The sequence below is a fragment of the Hordeum vulgare genome, chromosome 7H (assembly GCF_904849725.1).
Source record: "Hordeum vulgare subsp. vulgare chromosome 7H, MorexV3_pseudomolecules_assembly, whole genome shotgun sequence".
Lineage (NCBI taxonomy): Eukaryota > Viridiplantae > Streptophyta > Magnoliopsida > Poales > Poaceae > Hordeum > Hordeum vulgare.
Window position 1 is genome coordinate 226543618 of NC_058524.1, and position 19016 is coordinate 226562633.

Below are 19016 nucleotides of genomic sequence, written 5' to 3' on the forward strand. Positions count from 1 at the left end.
CTATACTCTGGGTTCTACTCTCTCCTCTCTTTCGGGTTAAATATTTTGCTAACTCTAACTCTAGGTTCTCGTAAATACTTCCTCCCAGAGAACCCCCCAATTCCAGACGATGGCTTGATTCCTCAGAAGACTCCGAAGATACTCTCCGATGTTCTCTCGAGAGCTGGTGCTCATCGCTTCTGCGATTTCCCTTCCTCCGTCAACCCTTATGGATGACTGCATACAAAATTCGTTCATACTTTCTTTTCCAATTTCTCTTGTTTTACAGGATGCAACAAATTATCTTATCGAGGATTCATCCATCATCAGTTGTCATGGGTTTCGAAAGTTCTTCGAATTGCTATTCGATCTTTTGGAATTCCCAGTAGCCTATTGATCTTGACCTTTCTCACCTGCTTGCATTATGGTTAAATCCATATGTCTAGCCACATTCATTAAAATCCTTTGTGATTTTCCTGTGATCTTATTGATTCTACCTTTGTGTGAAAGCACACAATCATCTATTGATACTCATAAATTATCTTTCCGGCTCACACGTCCTTCTAGACAGAGTTGGTTCTCGACAAATCAACTTTGGTTGGTTGTCCTTGTAAGTCCATTCAACTTCCTTGTATTTGACCGGAGCATCTGATTATGATACACCAACCTGGAAATCCTAATTCCTTTGGTAATTAAGTATCGATATTTTTCAGATTTCTATAACCCGATGCATTGCATCCTATCTCCCTCGCATTGAGTACCGATACTCACATCACGTGCTTTGTGGACCGTCAAACCCATTGCTGGGTTATTATCTGACGGCATCCTTTACATTCAAAGATTCTTGTGGTATTCTTCCCTTGATATAGGATGCCATTGGTAAAATTTATCTTCTCCCTTTGATAAAGTAGTATCCTATGCTTTTGTCAGCCATGCTCTTCATGCATGTGTTAATTACTCTTCAAGCTTGTGGTATATGTTCCTAAGGTGCCCTGATGGGTTGAACCTATGCCTTCCTAAATCAATATGATCCGAAGAGTTTTCATGAGTCCTTTTCTTCTCGTGTTTTGCCTGATAATCTTTCCAAGTTAGAACGTCATCAAAGGTGAGGAGTAAATGGCAGGTGATGCATTGATGAAGTGGGAGTCGACCTTGAACTTGTGTTCATGCCCATGGAAACGACGTTAATCCTATCATAGCAGCTTCTCGTATCAATAATCATTCATTATATGTTCTAATCTCGTACCTGTGATTTGGTACTTGGCAACCGTGGTTCCGAGCATGTAGTTCTACTTTGGTTTCATTCTCAGACAAGTTAAAGTGCTTATCTTCTTCAGAACAATACATTGGTCCAAGCTTTAGTGTTGATCTACCTACGAGTATTACCCACGTATCCCAAGAATATCGTGGAGCTACATAAGTCCTTATGAGCTCCTCATCAACTATGATATTTCACTCATCTAATTTTCCTTGTGCTTTGAGTTGTTGTACACTCAAAGACACTGATAACTAAATCGAGTACGCATTGCGATTCGACAACTCCTAGTAATCTTACTTCTTTACGAGTTTGTACTTGATCTTGTCACTCCAAGATGTTAAGCTAGATCATCATGGACATGCTAAAGCTTGACCATGCTATCTCTGTCCTTCATCCCCGAAACACGTTTTCAACTGTGTGTTAGGCTTACATCGGGATTTCAACATCATGTTGGTTGTCTTAAAGACAATTTTGATTCCGAGCTAGCAGTCTTATCTATGGTTCTGACAACCTTTCGCTTCACCATCCCTTTGCTTGATGTCGTCGCTGAACGATTACATCTTCATGAAACTTCTCGATAAAAGTGTCGTGATGATCATCAGCATTCTGATCTCTTGCAGGGTATCAATCGAATGCATGTTGATAAATACCATCCCTTCCCCTTGATGAATTGTATTATCATCGACATCCTTATTGCCTTCCCTCCAACACAAACGTGTTCGTGTTTTGTGTTGTCCTTTGAGTTCCTTGCTAATTCAGCTTATGTTATCTTCTACCTTGGAGTATCACCATCTTTTATGTCAAAATTTCGTGAGCATTGTTGCACCTCTTAAAAAAATTCTTGATATAGGTGATACTTCTCGCCATCACCATCTATTTCTTGATCCCGTGTTGTTTCAAACCGGAATAGCAACAAGTGAACGTTGATGTATGATCCCAATACTTCTGGCAAACCTATTGCCTTGAGGTTAACAAATGTTTGTTTCATTCTTGGGGTGTTGGTTGTTGACTCACCATTCTAGCATTGGTCATGCTACTCATTCGTATTTTCGAGTGGACCCTTCGACCAATGTTTAATTGTTGATGTTCCCTCGAGCATACGTCATCATATCATTTGATCCTACAAATGCTATCTCCTTGTTCTTATAATTTTGGAAATTCATCCCCATCAAAATCTTGAGGGATTGTTGCTGAGTCCATCGGCCACACCCTCAACTTCTCCATGGTTCGTGATGAAGCTTTTGAAAGCACTATCTTTGTGCCTAGCTCATGAAGAATATAATTTGTAAGAAGAAGTATTTTCCCAAGGTTCATGTGCATTCTTGCCACCGTGAATATGTGAAAGTTTTGTTTTGCTCCCTCTAGGATCATCCCAAGTCATTCACGCATATGTGAAGTGTTATATGCACTACTGGAAAATAGTTTTTTGCCATCTGCCAAATCTTTGCCGTCTGCTAGCTGATGGCAAAGAGTGTCTTTGCCGTCAGGTGCCACAAAGCAGACAGCAAAGCACTAGCTCATGGCATAGAGTGTCTTTGCCATTAGTCACATCTTTGCCGTCAGCTAGAAGACGGCAAAGAGTCGCACATCAGACGGCAAACATGTAGATGGGCCCACCTGACCGCGGGGACGTTAGGTCAAACTAGAGTCGCTTCTTTGCCGTGTGCTAGCGGACGGCAAAGAGTCCGGAGGCAGACGGCAAAGCGCTAACTCCGTGTGTGACGGCTCCATCCCGCCCCTCTCTCTCTCACCCACTATAACGCCTCGCTCCACACCCCGCCCCTCTCTCTCTCTCTCCCACTCCTCTCCCCGACGCCCACCGCCGCCACCACAGTCCCGTCGCCGCCCCTGTCGCCCCCGGCGCCGCCTTGGTGCTTCAAAGCCCCGCCGCAGCTACCCCACCGCCCTCGTCGCCGCCCCGGTGCCCCACAGACCCGTGGCGCCGCTGCCCCCACCTCTCCCCGACGCCCACCAGAGCCACCACCGTCGCGCCGCCTCCCCTGGCGCCCCCGTTGCCGCCCAGCCACCCCCAACACCCCCAGCCCCGCCACAGCCGCCCCTCCCGGTGAGCCCCCACACCCCCAACCCCCCCCCCCCCCGCACCCGCTTGATTTTTTGGAATTAGATTATAACTACCGGCGTGATTTTTTATTGTTGTTCTAGTAGTTGTTCTTGTTAGTAGTTTTAGTGGTAGTAGTTTTAGTAGTTCTTCTTCTTAGTAGTTTTTGTAGTTTTTCTTGTTAGTAGTTTCAGTAGTTGTCCTTGTTAGTAGTTTTAGTAGTTGGTCTTCTTAGTAGTTTTAGATTATAACTACCGGCATGATTTTTTATTGTTGTTGTTGTAGTAGTTAATTAGTAGTTTTAGTGGTAGATTTAGTTAGTTGGTAGATTTAGTAGGTAGTTTACTGGTAGATTTTGTTTTGTTAATTAGTGGTAGCTATATTCTTTTTTAGTTACTTAGTGGTAGATTCTGTTTTTGTCATTTTTTGCTGTTTAGTGCTATATAGGTTTAGCGATAGGTTTAGTTAGCTTGGTTAGTTAGGTTAGTTAGTTAGTTAGCTTAATAGAAACAATAGGAAGAAGAAGAAGAGGAGGAGGAGGAGAAGAGGAGAAGAGGAGGAGGAGAAGAAGACGAAGAAGAAGAGGAGAAGACAAAAATAAGAAGGAGAAGAAGAAAAGAAGAAGAAAAGAAGAAGAGAAGAAGAAGAGAAGAAGAGAAGAAGAATACCTTCTCCTCCTTCTCCTTCTTCTCCTCCTTCTTCTCCTCCTCCTCCTTCTCCTTCTTGATTTCTTCTTCTTCTTCTCCTCCTCCTCTTTCTTCTCCTCTATCTTATTCTCCTTACCTTATTTTCCCCAACAATGAGATAATTAGCCCATTTAGCTACAAAATGGCATAAAAACCTTGGTTAGCTCATGAATATTATATTATTAACTTGTTTTCCTCTAAAATAACATTATTAGAATATTTGTGTTGATCGGGTGGATTTACATGTGATAGTTGTCTCGTCGCTATGAGGTCTGCTGTGCGAAGACCTCCCCGTGCGTTGTACGAGCTCCGCCCCTGCATTCGTGGGTCAGTACAAATTTCATCTCTTCCTCGCCCCTTCATTTACTATGGCTCGGTTTCCGGATGAAACTTTCTAGATTTAGGTAATTAAATTAATTTGTTAGTATGCGTGACTAGTATGCGTCTCCCGTTTGAAAGGGCGACATCTATAAATATGGATGTCTTTGCATATTTATAACTGCCATCCTTTCGAATTGTCCAACATTATCTATGGACAACCCGAGTATGTGTAGATTGGGTTCGTTTTCCCGTATGTTGTGCTCTGGATCCGATGCGGAATTTCGTCAGTGGCTCCCTGTTGTTCTCCGGATGCACATCCTCTCTATTTATTGCGAGACGTGTATCAGGAGAACAGCGGGGAGGTGCTGCCGAAATTTTGCGTTGGATCTGGAGCAGAGCATGGGAAAACGAACCCAATCTACACATACTCGGGTGGGATTAGGACCTATCTTTACCTATTAGCGTGTAGGTTGCCTGGACGTAATAAAAATGCCGAACCTGATTAACCGATGAATATAAATGCTAAATTATATATAAATATATTTCTTCTGTCTTTAGTAGCTAGGCAAGATGAGTGATCGTGCGTGGATGTATACCGGTCACCCTAGTCAGAAAGAGATGATGAAAGAATGGTTTGTAAAAACAAAGGAATTTGTGAAAGCCGCATTCGCAAATGGCCAGGAAAGAAACTATTGCCCCTGTCCTGGATGCGACCACTATAAAAAGACGACAGAGGCTGTAATGATTAAACACCTGTAGAGGAGGGGTTTTAAGCCTAATTATACGGTGTGGACATTCCATGGTGAGTCTATACAACGCACAAGAGCTGAGGTGGCCCGTCGTCGCACAGACGAGCATGGTACCGGGATCAAAGACATGGTGCAAGACTTTGATGATGCTCGGGATTCGGAAGATGAGATGGAGGAATCTGCAAAGGCCTTTTATGAAATGTTGGATTCTTCAAAACGTCCTCTTCATGAGCACACTGAGCTCTGTCAGCTAGATGCAATTGCACAGGTAATGGCTCTGAAGGCTCAGTTCAACTTGGAAAGAGAATGCTATGACGCGATGATGACACTATTTGGACGGTTCCTACCCAAAGGCCATGTCATGCCTGCAAACCTGTACTAGTCGGCCAAAATACTTCGTGTACTTAAGATGCCCTATGAGAAGATAGATGCATGTGAGAAAGGATGTGTCTTATCTAGGAAGGAGTATGCACACTTGGACTATTGTCCCAATTGCGAGTCTTGCAGGTGTCTTGTGGTAGACAACGGTATTGGGTGAGAAGAGGCAGACCAAAATCGCAGTTAGTGTTCTTCGGTATATGCCAATCGTACCAAGACTCCAACGTCTTTTCATGGTCGAAGAGACAGCCAGACAGATGACATATCACAAATTGGGCAAAAGAACCGAACTAGATGCGGATGGGAATAAGATGGTGGTACACACATCGGATGGGGAAGCGTGGAAACATTTCGATGGATTGCATCAGGATAAAGCGGCAGATCCAAGGAATCCTCGAGTCTGCATCGCCACGGATGGTTTTAATCCCTTCGGCATGATGGCAACCAAATATAGTTGTTGGCCTGTATTTGTCATTCCACTCAATCTCCCCCCGGTACAGATTCTGCAAAGAAAGAACATATTTCTGACGTTGATAATTCCAGGGCCCAATTATCCTGGGAAGAATCTGAATGTGTACCTGCAGCCACTTAAGTAATTGGAAGACGCTTGGTATAATGGGGTCAAGACATACGATGCCGCTAGAAAACAAAACTTCAAAATGCATGTGTGGTACATGTACTCTATGCATAACTTGCCGGCGTATGCACTATTCTCTGGATGGTGTGTGCATGGAAGGTTCCCGTGCCCCAGTGCAAGGCAGCTCTTCAGTTTCATTGGTTGCAGGAGGGTCGGAAGTATTCTTGCTTTGACTTGCATAGACAGTTCCTGGATCCTGACCATCAGTTCAGGAAAGACAAGAAGAACTTTACCAAAGGTAAAGTTGTCAAAAACATGGCACCACCTGCGTTGACAGGCGAACAGATCCTGGATTAGTTAAACGCCCTCGAGCCTGATCCAGAGCGTCCAGGGTATTTCAAGGGGTATAACTCAAAACACGCCTAGACTCACAAGCCATGCTTCTGGGATCTGCCTTACTTCAAAGACCTCCTTCCACACAATATCGACATGACGCACATTGAAAAGAATATCGAAGAGGCTATTTTTGGTACATTGTTCAACATAGATGGGAAGGCAAAGGATAATACTAAGGCTAGAGTTGATCAAGAGACACTATGCCATAGACCGTTACAAAACCTGCGAGAAGGAAAAGGAAAGCAGAAGTGGTCAAAGCCAAAGGCCTGGTTCTATCTTGGAAGGCCAGCTATGAAGGAAATTATCTTGTGTGTCAAAATGCACTTGATGTTCACCGATGGGTATGCAACGAATATAAAGAGGGGAGCGAGTCTTGAAAAATTAAAAATATTTGGTCTCAAGAGTCATGATTGGCACATATGGCTAGAGCGGGTAATGTCGGTGATGTTATGTGGCTTTATTCCTGAGGATGAATGGCTAGTACTAGCGGAACTGAGGTATTTCTTCCGTGTTCTTTGTGCGAAAGAATTGTCGCCTGGCGTGGTAGAAGACATGGAGGAGTTTGCACTAGAGTTGTTGTGCAAGTTAGAGAAGATCTTTCCACCGGGCTTCTTTAATCCAATGCAGCATTTGGTTTTACATCTACGGAACGAGGCAAGATTGGGTGGGCCCGTGCAATATCGTTGGTGCTATGCAACTGAGAGGATGCAGAAGACCCTTCGAGCTAAATGTAAAAATAAGCGTAGAATTGAAGCATCGATGGCTGAGGCATTCATTACTGAGGAGGTCGCAAACTTTGTGACAGCACACTACGAAGCCAAAAATCATCATTTGCATAATCCGAAGCCTCGGCACAATGATGCAGACCCTAAAAAATGTGGGTCCAACCTCACCCTATTCAAAGGGAAGCTCACACCAGCCGGTGCTTCGAAACCAATAACATTGGATGTCGAAGAATGGCGGAACATTTCATTGTATATCTTCAACAACCTAACAGAAGTGCGGTCGTACATCGAGTGAGTTCTCGGCACATTTTCCCGTAACTTCTAATTCATTTGAACTACTCTTATTCCCGGATATTTCAAACAGCCGTTACGTCGCCAAATTCTCGGATGGAGCAGTGATCGAAAATGATTCGGTCGAAGAGTATGAGCTTCTGTCAAAGATAGGAGGTGGTTATCCCGGTTTCATCTCTTGGTTCAAACAAATGGTAATTATCAATAATGGACCATTTCATTTCTTGGTCTAACTTGTGGCTAATGCAACAATCATTTCGTATTAAACTTGTAGGCTAATTCAGAGTCTATGGACGCCGAATTGAGACAAGTCGCTAGTGGTTTTGACTATAAGGTCCGTTCATTTGAGAAATACAACATCAACGGGCATCTCTTTCGTACCTTTGGCAAAGAGCTATCTATGCCCGACCGAAAATCTACAAATTGTGGTGTCTCTGCTATCGGCGAAGGTGTTATCGAGTATTATGGAAGAGTTGAAGCAATTTATGAACTTCAATTCTATGGTGAAAACCCACCAAACGTCGTAGTCTTCAAATGTTATTGGTTCCAGCTGAAGGAGACTGGAAGGACTCATGAACATATAGGACTAGTCGAAATCAATCCAAACACCCAGTTAGATGTTCCCGATGTCTATATTATGGCTCAATAGGCGACCCAAGTTTTCTATCTACCGTGGGCATGCCAAACGGATAAGCATCTGGAAGGTTGGTATGTTGTTTATGAAGTGTCGCCACATGTCAGACCACCTCTCCCAAATGAACAGGATTATGAACCTCACATTAACCCAGACACATATGGTGGAGAATTCTTCCCAGAAACACGTCTTTCCAAGAAACGTTTCAAGAACCACCGTGCTTCACCCAAGAACTTGGAAGTAGACAGCGACAATGAATCTGACTCCACCCCTGAGCCGGAACCAGAAGACCTGGAACTCGTAGAGGTTACTGATGTGGATGACCTATCAATGCTTCAACGATTAAAGAAAGGCCTTTCACAACTTCACGCCGTTGAACCCGACGAGCACGTCATTCATGAAGACATGCGTGATAGTGATGATGATGATGCATTTATTGATGATGATTATTAGTTTGTAAGATTCACAACTTAAATTATATATTTTTTAATCTTTATTATTCATTTACATATTATTATTCATGTGATTTATTCAATTTTTTTATGTTGTACTAATTTATTTTAATCTTTATCATGGCAGGTCACCAGGTGTTGAAAGATGGTGGGCGTTGGTCCAGAGCGCTCGACGGGTTCTTCCCAACCGCCCCGCACGAGGGGTGGTACTTCCCTTCCACTCCTGTCTCTCCGTAGAGCCTTGGTAGATAGTCTGTCGACACCGCCCGTGGGTTCTTCTTCGTCGGCGGCATTGCCCACTGGGAGAGGTGTTGGTCGGGTAGGGAAGAAGGGGAAGGGTACAGGGAGAGGTGGTGGCCGTGGAAGATATAGGAGGACTGTTGAGCCGTCCCCGCCACCACCACCAACTCATTCACCCGAGCATAGGACTACTATGGTCGACCCGTTTGCGGAGGAGGCTACGGGGACTCCGGTCCAGGATCCTGGTGTTGACGGGCATTCGTCCCATGAGACTCCGGTCCAGGATCAGCCTCGGGTCGAGGTGCATTCGGCCCACGAGACTACGGTTCCGGAGGCTTCACCCGACGTGGAGAGGCCTGGATGGGATACCTGGCCGGATTGGACCGAGGGTCCGGGTGGCTCAGGGGGCGGGGATGGCGGTGATGAGTTTACGGATAGTGAGGGCGATGTGCAGGTGCACGGGGCCACCGTGTACAAGCGTGGTAGTACACATCTCCCGGTCGTGCCAGCTACCAGCGAGCAGAGGCCGGTGATTAAACCTAAAGGAGGTAGGTAAGTACATTTACTCTTTTTTTAGCTTTTGCCTTCAAGTTTGTTCAAATATCTAATGCGTTGACCTTATCATACTACAGGGGATGGGTACACCCTCTTGGAGTCCGCAGGCCGAACTCCGTCATTGGTGTGCTTTGCCGGACAAATTTCCCGGGGTTTGTCACGTTGCCTGGTGAGGGTCAAGTTCCTACACTAGGATTTTCCAAGGAGCACTACCAGGCTGCGCAGGCCCCGCCGGAGGAGATTATAGATGGTGTCTTGTGCCACACGAGGGCCAAGATGGCGATCAAGACCTTTTGGGTAAATTATCCTTTTACACAATCTAAAATTAACAATATACCTAATTATTGTACTAATCGGTGTTTTCACATTTGATTGCAGACCCTCTATAGGTGTGAGGATGGATATGAGGAGGAGGCGGCCAAGGTTCTCGAGGCCGAGTGTAGGCGGTTACTACAGAACTTACGCCACGAGGCTCGGCCGCAGGCTATTCGAGACTACTACAACACGCGTGGTATTAAGAAGCAGAAGAAGGATTGCCGCGGAAAGCTTCTGAAGAAGGAGCAATACATGAAGGTAATTACCTATTATTATGTCCTTCTACGTAGTTTTATTGATTTCATTCATAGGCGTAGCGCTCAAAATTCTTTCTAATAGCTTAAAGGTGCCCCGAGATGGTGTGCGGATAAGATGGATTGTTGGGAGGCGTTGGTTCATGAGTGGTGCACAAGCAGCTGGCGAGCCATCCACGAGAATGCAAAAGATCGGCGTAACCAAATGGTTGGTGTGCCACACCATCAAGGCAGCGCCAACTTACTTCAGTTCGGACGAAACTGGGTATGTGATTTGCCTCATGATTCATGCAATTCATTCTTCATGCTAATATTTTGTTCCTCTCTTTTAGGCGCATCACAATAAGACGGAGATGCCACACTTGTACGACCTTTATGGCATGGCCCATACTGCCTCGTACAAGAAGGTGAAGGCATTCTCTGAGTCTGACATGGATCATCCCACCACAAGCTCGTGGCATACAGGGACACGGGGAAGGCTATGAAAGGGGATGACTTTAACCCTAGCCAGGAACCTTTGGATCCATAGCTGGTGATGATATCTGGTGGCGGGAGGCCCCATGGCTTGATAGCCATTGGAGATGGGATAATACGTTGTCCACTCACTCTCCCGGAGATCAAGGCGCACCATTCGAGCAGCTGTCCTGAGATAACGCGTCGTCCACGGCCAGTCGATCTTGCCATCGAGGTTAGTTGTATGGACTAAGAACACTTTCATCAATTTCATTATGTGTGTCACCACGGATCATTACTGTGGTAACGAGGAATGGTGCTTCAGGCTGCTCTTAAGAAAGAGAGATTGGCAAACCAGGCTGCTCTTGAGAAAGAGAGATTGGCAAGCCAGGCTGCTCTTGATGAGAGGGACTAGACCACGTCACGATTGATTGAGGAGGAGAGGGCCTGGAATGAGGCGGGTCAACGGGCCCTGTACGAGCTTTTTGTGGTAAGTTTTTTTCATGTTAGCCAAATCATGTGTGTAATGTCTGTTTCATTACAAACTAATATGACCCACTCTTCAGGGTCTGTGTGAGAAGAGCGGTCAAGTCCCTCCGCCGATGCCCGTCTTCTCTTCGATTGACACGGTGAGTTTCATAATAAACCAGTATTAATAATTGAGTGTCCTCATGCTAACTGAGACATTGCAAAATATCTATTCTGCAGAATAACTCCCGAGCGGCATCGCACGACCCTTCTCCAGGTGTTTCTCCTCCTTGATGACCACTACGGTAAGTTTCTCTTCTCCTCTTTCATATTCTCCTTGCCTTAATTTCCCCAACAATGACATAATTAGCCCATTTATTTCCAAAAAATACATAGTTAGCTAATTTAGCTCCATGAAGAGGAGAAGAGGTGAAATGAAAAGGAAGAACAAAAAGAAGAAGAGAAAGAGAAGAGAAGGAGAAGGAGAAGAAGGAGGAGGAGAAGAAGGAGAAGGAGGAGGAGGAGGTGGACAAGGAGAAGAAGGCCAAGGACCTTCTAGTCCTTCTCCTCCTCCTCCTCCTTCTCCTCCTTATTCTTTATTTCTTAGTCTTATCCTCCTCCTCCTCTTTCTTCTCCTATTTCATATTCTTCTTGCCTTAATTTCCCCAACAATGACATAATTAGCCCATTTAGCTCCAAAATACCATAATAACCTCAAAATGGCATAAGAACCTTGGTTAGCTCATTAATATTATATAGTAAGCTTGTTTTCCTCTAAAATGGGATAATTAGCCCATTTAGCTCCAAAAAGACATAGTTAGCTAATTTATCTCCAAGAAGAGGAGAAGAGGAGAAGAAATAAGAAAAATGAAAAGAAAGAAGAAGAAGAAGAAGGAGGAGGAGGAGGAGAAGGATGAGAAGGCCAAGGACCTTCTAGTCCTTCTCCTCCTCCTCCTCCTTCTCCTCCTTCTTTATTTCTTCTTCTTCTTATTCTTCAACTCTTTATTCTCCTCTTTCATATTCTCCTTGCCTTAAATTCCCCAACAATGACATAATTAGCCCATTTAGCTCCAAAAAGACATTATATGCTCAAAATGGCATAAGAACCTTGGTTAGCTCATTAATATTATATACTTAGGTTGTTTTCCTCTAAAATGTGATAATTAGCTCATTTAGCTCCAAAAAGACATAGTTAGCTAATTTAGCTCCAAGAAGAGGAGAAGAGGAGAAGAAATAGGAAAAATGAAAAGAAAGAAGAAGAAGAAGAAGAAGTGAAGAAGGAGAAGGAGGAGGAGGAGGAGGAGGAGGAGAAGGAGGAGGAGAAGGCCAAGGACCTTCTAGTCCTTCTCCTCCTCCTCCTTCTCCTCCTTCTTCTTTATTTATTCTTCTTCTTCTCCTACTCCTCTTTCTTCTCCTCTTTCATATTCTCCTTACCTTAATTTCCTCAACAATGACATAATTAGCCAATTTAGCTCCAAAAAGACATTATAAGCTCAAAATGGCATAAGAACCTTGGTTAGCTCATTAATATTATATACTTAGCTTGTTTTCCTCTATAATGATATAATTAGCCCATTTAGCTCCAAAAAGACATAGTTAGCTAATTTAGCTCCAAGAAGAGGAGAAGAAATAGGAAAAATGAAAAGAAAGAAGAAGAAGAAGAAGAAGATAAGAAGGAGAAGGAGGAGGAGGAGGAGGAGGAGAAGGCCAAGGACCTTCTAGTCCTTCACCTCCTCCTCCTCCTCCTTCTCCTCCTTCTTTATTTCTTCTTCTTCTCCTCCTCCTCCTCTTTCTTCTCCTCTTTCATATTCTCCTTGCCTTAATTTCCCCAACAATGATATAATTAGCCAATTTAGCTCCAAAAAGACATTATAAGCTCAAAATGGCATAAGAACCTTGGTTAGCTCATTAATATTATATACTTAGCTTGTTTTCCTCTATAATGACATAATTAGCCCATTTAGCTCCAAAAAGACATAGTTAGCTAATTTAGCTCCAAGAAGAGGAGAAGATGAGAAATGAAAAGGAAGAACAAAAAGAAGAAGAGAAAGACAAGAGAAGGAGAAGGAGAAGAAGGAGGAGGAGAAGAAGAAGAGAAGAAGGAGAAGGAGGAGAAGGAGCCCTCATTATTCTCCTTCTTCTTCCCTCCTTCTTCTCCTCTTCTTCTTCAATTTAGCTTATTTTCCCCAACAAAGACATACTTAGCCAATTATCATCCAAAATGACATAATTAGCTTAGTTAGGTAAAAACATCATAAGAACCTTGGTTAGCTCAATAAAATGACTAATTAAGCTCCTAAAAGACATAATAATCTCAAAATGGCATAAGAGCCTTGGTTAGCTCATTAATATTATATACTTAGCTTGTTTTCCTCTGGAATGACATAATTAGCCCATTTAGCTGCAAAAAGACATAGTTAGCTAATTTAGCTCCAAGAAGAGGATAATTGAAAAGAAGGAAGAATAAGAAGAAGAAGAAGAAGAAAAGGAGAAGGAGAAGGAAAAGAAGAAGAAGGAGGAGGGTAAGAAGAGAACAAGAAGGAGAAGGGGGAGAAGAAGGAGAAGGAGCCCTCCTTCTTCTCCTTCTTCTTCTCTTCTTCTTTTTTCTTCTTCTCCTCCTCCTTCTTCTTCTCCGTCCCCTCCTCCTCCTCCGCCTCCTCCTCCTTCTTCTTGTTTTTCTTCTCCTTGTTCTATTCTTTCTTTTTCTCTTTCTTCTTCAATTTAGCTTATTTGTCATATATATGTTGTTGTTGTTCTTTTTCTGACTTTCTTATTCCCATTTTGCAGATTGGATGTACTACATGCATGGAAGCTGGCATTGATGGAGTGCTTTAGTTCTAGTTTTCATTTGAGTTGATGAACAATGTGGAATTATATGTATATGTATATATGGATGAACAGTATATGTGGAACTATATGTATATGTGTTGTGACCTATATATGTTCTATGAATATGGATGAAACTTTGTGCTATGAATATGTGTTGCGACATATATATGTCCTATGAATTATATGTGCTATGTATATGTATATGTGTTGTGACCTATATATGTGCTATGTATATGTATATGTGTTGTGAAATAAACAAAAAAACAAAACTGTGACAATATGGGCTCTTTGTCGTGTGCCAGCAGATGGCAAAGGCCTTTGCCATCAGCTGACCGACGGCAAAGGTGCCACGTGGCGCCCAGCTGTGCAACCTGGGCAGCAGCAGCTGGCCATATAGTATCTTTGTCGTCTGCTTCCAGGGGGGCAGACGGCAAAGAAGAGGGCACAAAGGAGGGGGAGGAGGGGTAGGCAGATGGCAAAGAGTGGAGGGGGGAGGAGGTGGAGGCATACGGCAAAGAAGAGGGGGGAGGCAGCCAGCAAAGAGTGGGGGCAGGAGGTGGAGGCAGACGGCAAAGAAGAGGGGGGAGGCAGACGGCAAAGAAGAGGGGGGAGGCAGACGACAAAGCCTCCGTTAGCCCCTAACGGAGGAAACGCCTGCCGGCTGCCGTCTCGACATATTTGCTGACTGCTCTTATGAAAAGCTGACGGCAAAGCTCTTTGCCGTCCGCTTCGGTGAGGCAGGCGACAAAGAAGCTACAATGTCGTCGTAGGATGACGCAGAAATTTTGCCGACACTGGTATTCTTTGTCGTCTGTGATTTACTCTTTACCGTGGGTGGTTTACTCTTTGCCGTCTGTGATGGCAGATGGCAAAGAAGCTAATTCCTGTAGTGATGTTTCGAAGATTTGCTATCTTGACTTCATATAATTTCTCTTAGCACCACAAGCCACTTACTGATTTGATCAAGGGAAAAGAAGTTCCTTCATAAGAGCTAATCGAGGCTTACGCAAGGGCTTTGATATCATCGATGATTGTTCTCAAATCTTAACTCGGTTCCATTGTGTTGTAAGAATTCCACATGGGCTTGAATGTCTTGACATTGTATTCATGTGTCTTACAATCCAACTCATGATCCAATACTTTCTTCCGTAGTTCATATCCCGAGAATCTTGAAGTATCATCTCGTCTATTTTGGTGGTCCCCTTTTCTTTTCAGGCATCCTGAGCCTGAGGTATCCTGACACCAATCAGATCTGAATCTCGGGCAGATGTGATGGTTGGAACATTTCCCAATAATTATAACTTTGGTCTTTATTTAACCTGGTACGGTGATGTATTGTCTAGCACACCTAGCTGGAGGACCTATTGTTATAACAACTTGTTCAACAAGATTCGCCATTCTTCCCGCGGAAACTATATGACTTATTTTATAAGTTGTTTCTGATGGATCCTTTGTGTATCCAAAATCCAACCTTTATCTGATGACCATGTCGATGCTACCTCGAAGCACGAATGTGGTACTTCAAATGTCAACAGGAACATGGTAAGCGCAATGGTAAATGGTTCGTGGGAAATTATCCAAACCGTATGGTATGGGTAAAAATCATGATTCTCCTTGCCCTTTTATCAAGATGTTTGTGTACTTGATGACCTATCATGTATGCCATACTCTATATTTTTCCTCGGGAATAGCATACTCTAATACTTGTATGTGTGTGAACATATTTTCCTTCCTATTGGTCTGTTTGGCGTGACACACACCTATTCCTTCCCATTGCCCAGTTTAACCTTTCTTGAATCTGAACTTATGTAAGCAGTGTTAATTCCCTGCTTAGGTAAAAACCTCGGTATACAACTCTGTCAGTAAAACCTTGTTACTATTATGGATAACATTCTGGTAGCCGCCGGTGGACGAGAGCCTTGCCAGTTGGTCCGCCTCGTTTCAAGGTGTGGGAAAATGGTTCTAGTTGTCCCCCGCCCTTGGTACCGATGTTGTTGCCAACATAACTCACAGGCTATTCTCTGACATGTCTTGCTACCAAGAACGTATAAGATGTCAGCGCTCTGCCTACTCTTGGCCCGCATGATGGACCCATAACCCAAGGTTCCACACTCTTGGCCCACATGGTGGACCCATAACCCAAAGTTCCACAGGATCAAAACATGACTCTCCTGTACATCTTTTGACTCCAAAGTATACTTTGCACTTGGCTTCGTATGAGATTCCAAAGCCATCGTCCAACGGGACGATCACTATACGTTTTGGATACTATACAGCATGTTGGAGATCAAGTCCGCATTATTCATGAGAATCTGAAGGCTACTCAGTCTCGTCAGAAGAGTCAGTATGACCGTCATCATCAATATATGGTCTATGAACCTGGAGAAAAGTCTTATCTTCGTGTCACACCAATGAGGGGTGCACACCATCTTGGGATCAAGGGCAAGTTAGCTCCTTGCTATATTGGTCCTTTCACTGTTCTCGAAAGGCATGGAAAAGTAGCTTATGAATTGGAACTGTGGGAATACCTTTCTCAGGTTCACGATGTCTTCCATGTGTCTCAGCTCCGTCGCTGCTTTAAGGATCCTATTCGAGGAGTGGATCACGATATGCTTGAGCTTCAACAAGACCTCTCTTATAAAGAGCATCCGGTCTGCATTCTCGATCAGGATGAACGTCAGACTCGTCGCAAAGTCACCAAGTTCCTTAAAGTGCAGTGGTCAAACCATTCTGAAAATGAAGCCACTTAGAAACGTGAGGATCATCTTCATGATAAATACCCCGAGCTCTTTCTTCTACCTCTTAATTCTCGGGACGAGAATTTTTATTAGTAGGGGAGAGTTGTGACATCCTCAGCTTTTGCTATAGTGATCTCTATAATTTAGCGACTGTAATCATATGCTAATGCTGCCATGTCACCGTGATTACTATTGTTAAACTCGTGTTGGTTCAAACCCTGTTCAAATTCAAATTTAAATAAAGTCAAACGATAAAAGTTTTTTTCAGTGTCAAAATAAAAATGTTCGATGTGTGTCAAATATTACATTGGAAATTGCCCTTTAGGAATAATTATTTTTGAAGGTATTTGAGTTCACTAAAATAAAATAAAACTAAAATATAAACTGAAAATAAATAAAATAAAGTAGAAAACAGAAAATGAAAAAGCAAAAAAAAAAAGAAAAACCCCCATCCCAGCTGCGCCAATCGGCCCATCTAATCCTACCCAAACCGGCCCACCCACTCACGAGTATTTAAACCCACCTCAGCCCTAACCCACCCCGCAGCCTCCCTCACTCCCTCACTCCCAGCCGCCAACCACCAGTCACGAGGGGAACCAGCCCCTCGTTCCCTCCCCTCGATCACCCCACCAAACCCACCACCAAACCCCCCTCTCCCTCATCGGCTCTCCCTCTCCCCTAGCTATGGAGGCCGAGCCCCCCCCCCCCCCGGCCCGCCCTCCTCCGGCCAAGCCCCCCTACCGGCCACCTTCGACCGGCCCTCCTCCGGTCGCCCTCGCACAAGCTGACCCCGTCATCCACCTGCGCCCCGCCTCAGCCGAGGCCGAGATCCCCGCCGCCGGCCTCCTCCAATGTCGCCTCCTCCTCTGACCCTCCTCTCTCCAACCACCATCGGCCGACCCTCCTCCGCTTCACCCACGCACCACCTCCACCGCCGGCTTCCACCTCGATGGCCACCACCACCACCACCGGCCGGCTCGCCTCCTCGTCGGCTCCTCCGTCGCCGCGCCCCTGCTACCACCTAGCCAGACTGCCCCACCTCACCACCGTCGGCCGCCTCTACATCGGGCCTCTGCAGCCCCTTCATTGTTGGTGCTCCCCTCGGCTTCGGCCTATACCCTCTGGCCCCGTTCCCACGCCCCCCACAGTGGCCGGCGGCCTCCACCTCGCCCTTGCGTCGTTTCCCTCCTACTAATCAGGAGGAGGAGGGGATTAGCCCTATTGTTGTTTAGAGAAAAGAAAAGAAAAAACAAAATATGACGCATGTATGAAAATATGTATTTATGTGTGTATGTATGTTAAAGTGTATGTATATTCGTATGTGTATAATTGTGAGTACATATGTGTGTGTGTGTGGCCGGTGAGCCACTGCCATGTGGGGCCAACCCCCTACTCCCACTGACACGGAGGCCCCACACCCCCTGTTGAAATAAAAACGTTTAATAATAATAATAAAAAGAAGTAATAAAATTAACAAAACTAAATAAATAATTAGTTAAAGTAATTAATTAAGTAATTAGATGATTATAGTTGATTAGTTAATAATTTTGTTAAGTAATTAGTTAACTTAGTTAAGGCTAATTGTGCTAATTAATTAATGTGTTAATTAGTTAACATGATTAAATATTTATTAAACCCTAAAAATAAATGTGTCTATGACACATGGGACCCAGTAGTCATAGTTGACCAATCAAAGTTATTGTTGACTCCTGATCTCATAATTGAAATATCCGAATTATTTAAATCTCTTTAATTCCTAATATTGAATAAAACTTTAAAAAATAATATAAAACAAATCGTAAGTGAGATGAAAATAGTTTGAACATGAAAGTTGATCAGCAAATCAAGGCGAACCCGGATACGTTGTCCATTCGTGTGTCTCACGTCCCTAGCATGGCGAACGTGGGACTTTTGCACCATTTTCATCTGGCGGGTAGTAGCCACATACCCGGGAAATATCATCTGACATTTTCCCGATCCGTCTATGGCGCACTGTGTTAGCTCATGCCTGCCCCTGCATCTTGACATGTCATGCTTAGTGATTGCATGTGTGTTTATATTTATTGTTTCTTTCCCCCTCTTCTTACCAGTAGACCCCGAGACTGATGCTGCTGCCGGGTACGACTACCCTCCTGACGACCATCCCTTTGCCGCACAGCAACAAGGCAAGCAACCCCCCTTGATCATCCTTATATCGCCTATTCTTTCTCTCTCATGCTTGCATTAGAATTTTTCTACTGTTGTAGTTAGCTCCTATATCCGATGCACAGCCTAATTTTTATGAACTACTACTTTACTCTACCGCCATCTAAACTATTTAGTATAGGTGGAGCAGTCACCCTCTTTGCCCCTTACTCCAGTTGCCCCCACTTTACCGTCATGTCTTGATCCCTGATCGACGAGCCAAGACACGACACAACACTCACACCCCCCTTAGTTGTACGATGTTGCAGAGCTACTATCGGGTACCGAGGGTGACACCTCGCGAAGTACTCATGATGCTATCTGTGTAGTGCAGCTAGTCGGTCGTGGTTATCGAGGGTGATTCCTCCTTCACCGCTCCCGACGATGACTCTGTCGTGCAACCCCTCATGTGTGAGACCCTCGAGGGTGATTCCTCTAAGTCCACCTTGACGGTTACATGGTTCGGGATCCAACG